This window comes from Carassius gibelio, chromosome B21 (assembly GCF_023724105.1).
Source record: "Carassius gibelio isolate Cgi1373 ecotype wild population from Czech Republic chromosome B21, carGib1.2-hapl.c, whole genome shotgun sequence".
NCBI classification, from domain to species: Eukaryota; Metazoa; Chordata; class Actinopteri; order Cypriniformes; family Cyprinidae; genus Carassius; species Carassius gibelio.
The window spans coordinates 4,616,422-4,627,858 of NC_068416.1; the positions used below are offsets into that span (position 1 = coordinate 4,616,422).

General features: G+C 42.6%; 1 protein-coding gene across 4 annotated transcripts in view; it reads right to left on the reverse strand.

The window, feature by feature from the left end:
* The window catches only part of LOC127985962 (uncharacterized), a 215,384-nt gene that overhangs the window by 147,154 nt on the left and 56,793 nt on the right, over positions 1-11,437 (reverse strand). The gene's annotated exons all lie outside the window — the stretch shown is intronic.

The window sequence follows — 11,437 nt, forward strand, 5'->3', positions numbered from 1 at the left end:
ACTCGTTTGAAGTAATGGTGCTTAATATAACATTATCCAGAGAAACAAATGTTAATGATAAATCCCCTGTTATGTTTGTACTATCTACTGTATACAGGCCACCAGGGCACCATAGAGACTTTATTAAAGAGTTTGGTGATTTTACATCAGAGTTAGTTCTGGATGCAGATGAAGTTTTAATAGTTGGTGATTTTGATATCCATATAATGAAAAAAAAAATGCATTGGGATCAGCATTTATAGACATTCTGAACTCTATTAGACAACACGTTTCAGGACCTACTCATTGTCGAAATCATACTCTAGATTTAATACTGTCACATGGAATGAATGTTGATAGTGTTGAAATTATGCAGCCAAGTGATGATATATCAGATCATTATTTAGTTCTGTGCAAACTTAATTTAGCCAAAATTGTAAATTCTAATTCTTGTTACAAGTATGGAAGAACCAACACTTCTACCACAAAAGACTGCTTTTTAAGTTATCTTCCTGATGTATCCGAATTCCTTAGCATATCCAAAACCTCAGAACAACTTGATGATGCAACAGAAACTATGGACTCTATCTTTTCTAGCATTTAAAATACAGTTGCTCCTTTACGGGTTAAGGAAAACAGTTTGACACCATGGTATAATGAGCATACTTGCACCCTAAAGAGAGCAGCCCGAAAAATGGAGCGCAGCTGGAGGAAAACAAAACTAGGGGTGTTTTGTATTGCTTGGCGGGAAAGTAACCTATCCTACAGAAAAGCATTAAAAACTGCTAGATCTGATTACTTTTCTTCTCTTTTAGAAGAAAACAAACATAACCCCAGGTATTTATTCAATACAGTGGCTAAATTAACGAAAAATAAAGCCTCAACAAGTGTTGACATTTCCCAACATCACAGCAGTAATGACTTTATGAACTACTTTACTTCTAAAATCGATACTATTAGAGATAAAATTGTAACCATTCAGCCTTCAGCTACAGTATTGCATCAGACAGTGCACTATAGACCCCCTGAGGAACAGTTCCACTCATTCTCTACTATAGGAGAGGAAGAATTGTATAAACTTGTTAAATCATCTAAACCAACAACATGTATGTTAGACCCTATACCATCTAAGCTCCTGAAAGAGGTGCTTCCAGAAGTCATAGATCCTCTTCTGATTATTATTAATTCCTCATTGTCATTAGGATATGTCCTTCAAACCAAAACCTTCAAAGCTTCAAGCCTCAGCTGTGTCTGACCACCTGAACGCAGTCTTGGCGGAGGTCAAGGTGGTCAGAGGTGCAGCTAGTTGCGAATAAAATGCCGGTAGAAGTTAGCGAACCCCAGAAACCTCTGTAGGGCCTTACGGGAATCTGGTCTTGGCCACTCTACTACAGCCTTAACCTTCTCGGGATCCATGCGTATTCCCTCAGTCGACACGATATACCCCAGAAATGGAATTGACTGTGCATGAAACTCGCATTTCTCCGCCTTGACAAAAAGCCCATTCTCTAGCAACCTCTGAAGCACTCGTCGGACGTGCTGCACATGTTCCTGGAGAGAAGTTTTGTGAAAATTTACGCTCCCTGCAACCTCTCGAGGGCCGAAGACATCAACGGCAAAGGATAAGTATTCTTTACCATGATGTTGTTCAGTCCCCGGTAATCAATACAAGGTCGCAGTGATCCGTCCTTCTTTCCCACAAAAAACCCCACCCCCGCAGGAAAAGAGGAAGGGCGGATGAACTTCGAAGCTAGAGAATCAGAAATATATTTCTTCATAGCCTCCCTTTCTGGAACAGAAAGTGAATATAATTTGTCTTTAGGCGGAGACTTACCTGACAATAAATCTATGGCACAGTCGTAAGGACGATGCGGAGGAAGAGAAGCAGCATGAGACTTACTGAACACTTCCTTCAGATGGAGGTACTCCGCGGGCACGTTAGACAAATCCACCGCCTCCCCCTGTAACACAGACATAGACACAGACGGACAGGCAGACACTAAACAAGACTCATGACACTTTTTACACCAGCAAAGATTGGAATTGGAGGACCAGTCTATTTTGGGGTTATGGAGGAGGAGCCAAGGGTGACCGAGGACTATGGATGCCAGGGAAGAGTCAAGTATGTGGAAGGAAATAGTTTCAGATTGATTGCCTGATGTGATGAGGAGTTTCTGTCCATTGAGGGCGTGAACCGTGATGTGGTGCGGAAGGGGTCTGATGATGATGATGGTGATGAGGTCTTCTCGGCGGAGATCCCACCCGATAGTAGCCCCATACGTACTACCGGGCTTGGCCTTTTACCGTACAGGTGTAGGCTTGATGTCCGGCTCCCCCACAGTAGAGGCACAGGCACCGCCTCTCCTTCTCCTCCCGGGAAAGCTGAGCTCACCCTACCTTCATGGGCCCGTGATTGTAGGAGGGGCTGGCCGTGTCCCCGCCGCTGAATCGCACGTCCGCCGGTGTCTTGGATGTGGTGCTGGGTAAGCTCCTCCTCTCCATCCGCGTCAGACGTGCGTCGACCCGCAAGGCCATTTCGATCAGTCCGTTGAGAGACGTGGGAAGATCCAGGGCGCAGATTTCCTTCTGGACGCGGTCAGCCAGCCCATGCAGGAACATGTCCCACTGCGCCTCCTCGTTCCAATGACACTCCACCGCCAGGGTTCGGAACTCGATGGATTAGTCCGAGATGGATCTCTCATGCTGACGTAACTCCGCCAGCCTTCTGGCTGCCTCCCTCCCAGCGACGGCCCGATCTAAGACCCGTCTCATCTCAGCGGAGAGTGCCTGAAACGAGGCGCAGCATGGATCCTGGTTCTCCCACACCACTGTCCCCCATAATGCTGCCCTCCCAGAAAGCAGAGTTAGCACAAAGGCCACTCTCACCCTTTCACTGGTGAAGGTTCTGGGCTGTAGGGAAAAGTGCATGTCACAGTGGGTTAAAAACGCTCTACAGAAGTTGGGTTCACCCGAGTACGTCTCCGGGATGGTGAGACATGGTTCCGGCTGGGAGGGGGTCTCCGATGGTACTGGGAAAACAGGTGGTGTGGGCGGCGCAGTGGGAGCTCGTAGTAGCTGGAACTGTTGAGTGAGCTCGGACAACTGTGTCACCAAGGCTTGAACCACGCGACCAGTGTCGTTACGATTCCTCTCCTTTGAGTCCATCCTCCGAACACTGGTGCTGAGAAATTCTTTGAGAGCGGAAGGTTGAGTACTTGCTGCCTCCATGATGGTCAGATCGTTCTGTAACAACTCGTATGGAAGACAGGAGGCAAATGCAAGTTAACAGAATTTATTGTAAAGAGGTGTGATGGATGATGGTTGGAGAGTGACGCAGGGACCTCGATGGCAGCACAGACTGGTGAGTAGGTGGGTTGAGTGCGCTGGTAGAGATGACGGTGGTGGTAGACCCGTGAGAGGTGAAGATAATCCGTGAGTAAATGGTACAATCCAGAGACGGCCGAACAGGAGACAAAGCAAGGGCAGGAACACGAGAGACTGAACAGACATCAAACACGGAGGACCTCAAACAACGATCTGACAAACAAGAGACGAAAGACAGGGCATTAAGTAGGCTGTTGGAATGAGCTAGGATTTACACAAGCTCCAGTCTGGATCCAGAACACCTGAGAAGAGATGATGATGCTCTCATGCTCTGGTCGTTGCAGCTGCTGCAGGATCTGCCGCAGATGTTCGCTCAGACGATGGAGACTCAGACTGCTCTGTGTCCGGCGCTGCAGGCCGCCTTCAAGCTGCTGTGTCCCACCGGAGGATGCATGTCTGTGTTCCAGGTTGTAGAAGTGGATGTTGCTGTCGAACATGATGAAGCCAATCTTCATCCGAGCGTCTCCGGGAAGCCTTCATGGTAAAGAAACATGCAACACACTGATGGAGGAGCTCCAGCACAGCGAACAGCAGCTTCATCAGCGATGCTCACTCACGAGTCCAGGTTGTCCAGGAGCGTCTGACAGACCACGTCCAGATATCCGGTGTTCTGAAATATTCGGTTTCTGAGATTTTCGGTGACGCTGGGCGGAGCATAAATTAATATTCATGAGTTTCCTTATTCGCATTCACGAGTTCACACTTACATGTAATTAGCTGAAGTATTATAATGTACATTTGGCATGCTGTCGGGGGAAGGGGCTCCGAACTCGGGAATGGCTCAAACTTAGAGTACCCCACCGTATATAAAAGTGTAAAATGAACTCTAGTGGAGGAGATGGGATGGAGCGGGGATGCTGATAAACTGTCAATGGAGACAGGTAGGCTAATTCAGCTGTATTTATACCCTAAGGTTGATTATATTAAGTGGCTCCACCTGTGCTAATTAGGCCAAGTATCTGACATGCTCCTCCCGAACCTTGTTATGAAACTACATTTCACGAGTTCACACTTACACATAATTAGCTGAAGTATTATAATGCATATTTGGCGTGCTGTCTGGGGAAGGGGCTCCTAGCTCGGGAATGGCCCAAACCTAGAGTACCTCCCAAAAAGCAATAGTGTAAAGGACAGCCGCCAGACTAAGGACCCCCCCCCCCCCCCCCCCCACAATGGTGTTGAGATCTGGCGGGGGTTGATATTAAAAAAGTCAGCGGGTTGGCAGGTCGGAAGAGCCTATGTACTCCAGGGGGAGTAACTTTACCTATTTGGAGAGCTAGGCCCTACTGGCTGCTTGTATCGGACTACGTGATTTGAGGCGCCCGGTCGGGAGGGCTTGAGCCGTTGCACAACCGGAGCACCTCACTGCATTGGAACGGATAAACCCAACTGGCCAATAGCGGAGGAGCAACGTGATTGGATAGCCCGACCAGGAGGGCCCGAGTTTCCTCGACTGGAATAGGTCACGGTTTTGGCATACGGGCCCTACTGGCTGATGAGCCCCTGCTAGTCAGTTGGCAACCAGGGCTGTTAACGGACCGAGAGGACCCATAAAGCCTCCGACTGGAGATCAAGACTCAGGACGACGGGCGTGTAGATCCTCTCAGTTGAGCAGATAAAAAGGCTTTGGGCCACCGACAAAGAGGACTCTTGCGACACCCAACGGGAGATCAATACTCACGGCATCAGAGGGAAAAGACCTGTTTGTGGGCAGCAAGTAAAGAAAAACCAACCGGGAGCACTCTTGCCGACATCTGACAGGAGCACAATACTCAACGGCATCAGACGGGTAAGCCTCGCTGGCCGGGGAGAGGGAAGAGGACACCCCGACTGCGCAGGCTCTCGCAGCATCCGATGGGAGATCAGGACTCAGAACATCGAACGGGTAAGCCTCACCAGGTGGGGGGAAAAGATTTGGACAGAGTTTGGTGGGAGGTGGAGATTCTTGTCGTCGTACAGCGAGCACCGTCACCAATCAAAAAGGAACGAAAAGTTACGTGGCCGTGAGACTCTCGCTGACGTCCGATGGGAGCTCAAAACTCAAGGCATAGAACAGGTAAGCCTTGCAGACGAAAAGGTAAGAGTGTGTGGCCTGGAGGCTCACGCCAGCATCCCGTGGGAGCTCAATACTGACGGCATCGGATGGCTAAGCCTTTTTTGACCAAAGGATGAAAAAAGTTGTCTAGCCGTGAGACTCTAACCAACATCCGATGGGAGCTCAATACTCATACTCGTACGACAGAAAGGTAAAGTTGAATGGCCAGTATATGACAGACAGTGAAGACAGTTTTTTTTTTTTGAAAACAAAAAAAGGCAAAGGTTGGCTCAACCGGGAGCACTCTTGCAGTGCCTGACAGGGGGTTCAATACTAAGAACAATTTGGTTGCCTAAAGGGTAGACGCCATGAGGATTACTTGCATAATTGTTTAACAAATCCAATGAGCTGCTTCCGATAACAAGTCAGAAAATCTTGGTGCAGTCATTGTATTTAAAAAATTAAGTGTGCAAAAAATAAATTTCCTGTGCCAGTGTACGCCAAATAAGTGCCATGAATCAGCGATGTGGTTATTGTCAATCGTCATCTTGTCAGCGCTTGAGATTGACGATACATATCGACGATGTAATCGTGCTTGGGTGGAGTAAGAGAGATAATCTGTTCTTGTCATGGCATGACTATTTGCTGTTTTAAACCATGCAGGTGAAAGAAAGAGAGCCTATGGAATCACAGATAGTCTTAAAAATATATAGCCTACTTTCAGATGCACTGATAAACTGACGTTAAATATAAAATCACTATATTTAAAAAAGCTAGTTCATGTAGTCAGGACTACTGTCATCTCGCTTGTCTTGTGAAAAAAATTTGCCACATCTGCACACGGAAGTTATCTATCTAAATGATCTGCAAATCGGTCAATGGTGAAAACAATAGTGGATTTCATTTAAAATTCAACAATTAAAACCCTAATATGGATGTACACTAACTTGTTAAATATAGTATTCAAAACAGGTAAGTTCATGTATTTGGAGTAAAGTTTAGTTGAAACTGATGCATTGGTCACACGCGCTCCGGACCACGCGCCTCATGATGAGACCGACACACCACCACGGAAACAAGAATGAGATGCATTCTAACATAACTGTGCCATTAAACTCAGTTAGTGAGGCTTGTTTAAAATATTGTGCATACCAGATTACCTGTTAAAGTGCAATGAAATACCTTGTACCTTGTGGATTGAGACTTCTTCACCACCTACAGGCTCAAATCATCCTTGCAAGCACGGCAAGCATAAAATGGAATAACGGAGCAGTGTGGTAGCCGAATTATAGTAGTATACCTAATAATGATAATAAAATACATTAATAGGAGAATAAGCCTAATATCGTCTTGACTATATTCGATACGTTATACTATCACCGCCACCTAGGATGAATAGGCATAACTTTGAGCTGATGTCAACTCTTGCCAGAAGAGAACCACGACCCATGGAATGATGGTAAATGGACTGCATTTATATAGCGCTTTCAACAGACCACATGGCCATCCAAAGCGCTTTACAATTTTGCCTCACATTCACCCATTCACACACTGACGGCGGTGTCTGCCATACAAGGCGCCATCCAGCTCGTCGGGAGCAGCTGGGGTTAGGTGTCTTGCTCAAGGACACCTCGACACTTGGCCAGGTGGAACCGGGGATCGAACCACCAACCTTCCGGTTTGTAGACAACCTACATGAACCACTGAGCCACTGCCGCCCGAATGATGAATGATTTTTTTTTATGTTTGAAAACCACTCCAATGCTAGCCAATGCTAAATTCCATCAGGTGCGTGATTTCACATAGAGCAGCTGTTACTAAACAGAGCTTGTGTTACTTGACTAGCTGTTGCGCAGCTAGTTAACAACGGCTCTGTTTAGTAACAGCTGCTCTATGTGAAATCACGCTGATTAGATAACCGGCTTTACTGACCAGATGCGCATTAACGATCGGCTGATCGTGATCGGTGCACCCCTACTTGTGTGTTTTTTATTGAACGTAACCGACACTTAATCTAGGCGGCACTAGGCAGGCATAATGGAATGTGCAAAAAGGCTAGGGCCATTACAAATTTATTGAACAGGACAACAAGTCGATCAGCATTTTCGGGGTCCAGAGCAGAGCGTTTTTTATATGTCCAGCTGTTGAGAAGACGCGCTCCCAGGGACACTCAGGTACTTCATTGCCAGCTGTGCAATGTATTTTTTCTGGTATTTTCTGTCTAACTTTTGCAACGCCTATCTGCATTTCGGAACTCTTTATTTTCTTTTTCTGCTTGGTTGTGAGTTTTGTTACATCATATTTGGTTAAAATCGATTCCCTACTTTCATTTTCGAAACTTTTTTTGGTTGGTCCGATCGATTGTGCAATCGATTTTCGAACGAAAGGTGACAGCCCTAATCCAGCAGCCCAGCAGCCTCTGTTCTCACAGGTTCTGGCTGCTCTGACCCATTCTTCATACATCTTCCTAAATGGGGTCACTTCATCTACAGCGATATCGTTGACTTGATTGCAAATAAATGCACAGATACTATTTAACTGAACAGAGATGACATCAATGAATTCAATGATGAACTGCCTTTAACTATCATTCTGCATTATTGACACACTGTTTTCCTAATGAATGTTGTTCAGTTGCTTTGACGCAATGTATTTTGTTTAAAGCACTATATAAATAAAGGTGACTTGACTTGACATCGAGGTACTCGTCAGGGTTACCTGCTTTTGTCTTATCCTTGGAACCCTTAGCTCAAGCAGTCCGACGATCCCTTTCTGTACCTATTCCAGTGATTCAAAACTTTAAGTACCTGGGGACAGATGTTTTTCCTTCCCTGCAAGAAATTCTTAAAAAAAAAAACTATCATAGTATTCTAGCCAAAATATCCCCAGATTTGGAAAATTGGTCTCGTCTTCCAAGTTCTCTTCTGGCTCGTATATCGGTGATTAAAATGAATGTTCTCCCACATATTATTTTTTTTCCCTTCTATGGTTCCTCTCGCTCCAACAGTTGGCTATAGGATGTTGAAAGACGTTTACAACTAGTTACAACTTGGCATAGGCATTCGCCAATTTGCTCGCAAGGATCTTTTTTTTGGGGAGTGCCCCTCTCTCACACCTTTTTTATCTCAGCTCTCACAAAGATGTTTAGTGTTAGCTGCTCTCACTGCTAGTCAATCGTGGACAGATGAATCTGGGCGGTTTATTTGTTAGACATCATCTCAATGGAACTCTCAACTTCTCGTATACATGGATCTAATGTGAAAACTGTTAATTTATGGCATTCATCTTTTAATGTTGTTTCATCTTTACTAAAATCTTTGTAAATATTATTTTACTGTATTTGATGCATTAATATTACTTAATTTGTTTTTATTATTATCTTCTCTACTCTTTAGTCTACCGGGGGGTGGGATGGGTTCTACATTTGCACAGTTGCTTTCGGTTTTATACTATTGTTCACAGAAGAAAATTCAATAAACAGTTGTTACCAAAAATCAAGAGATTTGTCTGTTTTATGTCCATACTCTTGAGAACTGAAAAACCTCAGAGGATTGGGTGTATATAGGTCTATGGAAACACTTACCTGATCTGAATTCTTTCTTGATGTATTCGTTTTAATCATTCTTTCTTCTCTTTTGATTATAATTCATTTCACATTTGTTACTCCTTGAGTTTTAAGCTCATTTGTTATTTCTTCTTCATCGACATGATCCAGTTCACTAGTATGAATGATCTCTTTACTATGGTTCAAAGCTGGATGTCTTTATCTGAACTCCTGCCAGCATATTAGCATGTAACAGGTTTTCAGCATTTGCTTTTTTACAGCATTCAACAAGAATTTGTCCCGAACGTAATTTTTTTTTTTACTTCTATAACAGTTCTATAACTATTCCTGTAATACCCTTGTTTGGCCAAAGAGGAGAGCTTGGTGATTGGGAGATCTGAAGAGATAGATTCAACTCACGGCTAACGAGTTGTCCCATTTGGGATATTAAGGGTCTGTTTACTTTCAAATTCTTTCAGTGTGATAATGGAATAGATCCACACAAGAATATAAGAATATAATAATAATTAAGAATAACTGTGACCCCGGTTAGAAGGGCTGAAGGGTTGTTCTCTCTTGCCCAAGGAGAAGACCCTGGCACTACGGAGGGAAGGAGCGCGCCACTGTTCCTGTCATGTGCTACCAGAACTGGTTCCTGTGCCGTACCCAGATTCATGGTATTTAGATGTGCCCACCATAACAATATCGTGCATATCCATTACCGTGTTATATCGCATTACCGAATACCGGCACATGTCTAAACTCCACTCTGTTCAAATGTCTCTCAGTGCATGGTTTCTCCTTCTGAAGCATCTGTGAGCATTTGAATTTGGCACAAATAAACATGAAGTCTTCACAACCCATCATTTACAGCAGACTTCTCTGTCCAAAAGTGATCTATATAAACATCTCAGTGCTCAGAGATCAAGACTGAAGGGTCACACTGCAGATTCATCTCAGATTTCTTTTCCGTTTAATCATTTTTGGTTATGAAAGCACTTACCTATTTTGTAGTCATTTAGTTATGATTTAGAACCCAGCTGATAAGAAAATTATATTGATGTAATATATTTATGTAGTATTATTATCGTCACTAAAAGTCTTCATTGTGACTGCTTAAGAAAACTGTGAAATATTATAACAATGTAAAACTGTGTGAATCTGTGTTAAAGTGTAATGTATTTCTGTGATGCACAGCTGTATTTTCACCATCATTCCTCCAGTTTTCAGTGTCACATGATCTTCAGAAATCAGAATAATATGATGATTTACTGCTTCAGAAACATTTCTGATTATTATCAATGTTGAACACAGTTGTGCTGCTCAATATTTTTGTGGAAATTTACATTTTTCAGGATTGACAGATGAATAGAAAGTTCAAAAGAACAGCATTTATTTGGAATCTAAATCTTTCGTAACATTATGTCTTTACTGTCACTTTCCATCAATGTAATGCATTCTTTAGAATAAGAATAAGAATTACGTTTGTTGTTTAAATCCTACTTCACTCAGACTGTTGACAACCACAACAGTTCCAGCTCTGATCATAAATCATCATATTAGAATGAATGTAATATTTATGTGATCTACAATATTGTTTTTTTGAGTATAATTTTAAACAGTAAACATACTTAAAGATAACATGTTATTTGTTAACCTGCACGCCATGTTACTATTAATACACAACAGAGAACTGTCAACATCAAAGAGTGTTGTTAAATTATTGAAATATTAACTTTGATATATCTCAGAGGATATTAACTTCGGTAAGCGACAGGAGAACAGAGTTTGGCTGACAAAAAAAAAATTGGGTTTCTTTGTATGTAATAGTTGTAAAATGTGAAAAACCATTTTGAATAAGATGTTCAAATGTTAAACATTATTTACACAAAGGATCACTAATCACCATTCTTAAACATGACATGATGAGGTTGTTTTTCAGTGCCTATGGTCAAAGAACAGACACAATGTATGCTAGACATTGTTAAGCACTTTGGTCAACCATGGTTGTTTTTAAATGTGCTATATAAATAAACTGAACTGAACTGAACTTATGATATTCATTATTATTATATTTATTATTAGTAGTTCTTTCTCAGATTGTCTAAACCGTTAAGCTCTGTATTTGACTGTTAACTCAATGCAATAAAGAAAAATGTGTCCATTTTAAAAAGACTGTTCATTTAAATATAAAAATTAACTCACATGTTGTTTCAATGTAGCATGACTAACTCTGTAGAAGATACTTTAAAATCTTAGTAATAGGATAAAATATGTGACAGAAGTAAATTTGCATTTATAATAATAAATACACTGATGGGGCTGTGAAGGCTGGTAAAAACTGGTTATTAAAAAAAAAAGATTAAAGAAAGCATGACACAGGATCAATCAATCAATCAATCGCCTTTATTTATATAGCACTTTAAACAAAATACATTGCGTCAAAGCACTGAACAACATTCATTTGGAAAACAGTGTGTCAATAATGCAAAATG